General features: G+C 40.9%; 1 pseudogene; it reads left to right on the top strand.

Moving 5' to 3' along the window:
- The first annotated feature begins 352 nt into the window (after positions 1-352).
- On the top strand, positions 353-1,126 carry LOC116459958 (large ribosomal subunit protein mL48-like; annotated as a pseudogene).
- Positions 1,127-2,088: the final 962 nt, after the last annotated feature.

Below are 2,088 nucleotides of genomic sequence, written 5' to 3'. Positions count from 1 at the left end.
CCACACTGTGTCAGTTTACTGATTATTACTGAAAATAGAGCAATCCAAAGACAGCGCAGCAATTAAAAGTTATTGACAGACTCCCCTCAGTCATCACTGGTGAAGAGCACCACCAAATTCACCAGATAAGCATCAACATTTTTTTCTTTTTTATGTGGAAAGAAAGTATAACCTACAGAAAAGTTGGAGGAATAGTCAAACACCCACATAGCCTTCGCTTAATTGTACTCCATGTTGGTTGCAAACACCAGGGTACTTCATCCCTAAATACTTCACATGTATCTTGTGAGATTAAAAATTTCTTTCTAACATAAAACATTATCACATCTAAGAAAATTAATGTTGGGGGGCGGGTCTTCAGTTTGCACAGCTAGAGGCCATGCAGCAGGAAAGGATGAGCAGAACCTTGGAAAAGGTGCTGTGCCTGAGGAACAATACCATTTTTAAGCAAGCCTTTTCACTCTTAAGGCTTAGAACTTCAGCAGAGAAGCCCATCTATTCTGTAGGTGGTTGTCTACTAAGTACTAGTCAGCCCTACAAGACAAAGCCCACCCGTGCCATTGGAAGGTACAAGCACCTAATTAAAGCAGAAGAGCCCAAGAAGAAGCGAAAAGTGGAAGTGAGACTCATTACTTTGGGGACAGATGATGAATATGGGGTTTTAAACATTCACCTGACTGCATATGACATGACCCTGGCAGAGAGTTATGCCCAGTATGTTCACAACTAATGCAACTGTCATTAGAGTCGAGGAAAGTTATGTGATGCCAACTAAAACCACTGAAGTGTTGTGGTTGCGGGACCAAGGCAGCAAAACGTTCCTGGGCTCAGTGCTTACCACCCATGAGCGAGTGGTTCAGATCAGCGGTTTGAGTGCTACGTTTGCAGAGATTTTCTTGGAAATAATCCAAAGCAGTCTTCCTGAAGGAGTCAGATTGCCAGTGAAGGAGCACACTGAAGAAGCCCTTAAGGGAAGGTTCAAAGCTCGATCAGAACTGGAAGAACGGTTGGCTAAGTTGAACTAGCTACTGTAGACCCTTTCATGCCAGCACTGGTCATATTGAGTGCCAAGGAGAAGAGCTTACTAAGTGATCAGAGTTCGTCAGGAGACCTGACCCTTAGATTTTGTAAGTGCCCATTCCCATACCCAGTAATGCCTTCACTCCTCTGTAGCATGGCTGTACTTGCCATTTGTTACTGCTTACCTAACCCTTGTTATCCTCCATCTAATAAAAATCTGCTGCTAACGTGTATTTTAGAAAAAGAAAATTAATGTTAATTCAATATCCTATGATAAAATAGTCCCTATTTATATTTTCCTAATTGTTCCAAAAATGCCCTTAATAGCTGTTTTGTTTTTGTTTTTGTTTTTTTTTAAAAAAACCAGCACCACCAATTAAGGCTCAAGTGCTACTTTGGTCTATGTGTCTTTAGTGTCTTTTAATTTAGAACAGTCTCCTCAGATTTTCTTTCATGATACTGAAATATTTTGAAGCATCCAAGACAGTTGTTTCATAAAATGTCCCACATTCTGGATTTGTGTGATGGTTTCCACGTGATTTAACCTTTATTTATGTATTTATTTTTAGCTTTGTTAAGAGTATTGAACACGTGATGTTGAGTATCTTATTGAATCACACCAGAAGTGAACAATGTCACCTTTTTTTTTTTCATATTGGTGACACTAAGCTTGATCACTTGGTTAAAGTGAATACTCAAGTTCTTTTTATATTCATGAAATATTTTTCCTTCCCCTCTCTTCCTTCTGTTTTCAGTATCTCTACGGTCACCAAGCACTTGTATCTGACAAATCAGCATTTATCTTTTTACCTTCCTGGCATCTGGCCCATCCAGTCCTCACTCCTCCAACCCCCTCTTCTGCACTAGGCTCAGGTTATAAGCTCCAGACCCAGACAAAAGTGATTGCATCTTGTCAAGGACCCCAGCACCCTTTGGGCTTTGCCCGAGTGTTGTAATTGGCATGTCTGTGCTGGAGAGCAGGCCTTGTCTTGGCCCTGGCGACCTGAGCACACATTCTCTTTTTAAGATGTGTGAGTTAGGCTCTCCAAAAGATATCCACATCTTAAC

This window comes from Hylobates moloch, unplaced genomic scaffold (assembly GCF_009828535.3).
Source record: "Hylobates moloch isolate HMO894 unplaced genomic scaffold, HMol_V3 SCAFFOLD_20, whole genome shotgun sequence".
Classification (NCBI taxonomy): Eukaryota; Metazoa; Chordata; class Mammalia; order Primates; family Hylobatidae; genus Hylobates; species Hylobates moloch.
The sequence above is the reverse complement of the archived record's forward strand: the minus strand, read 5'-3'. Positions and strand labels throughout refer to the sequence as shown.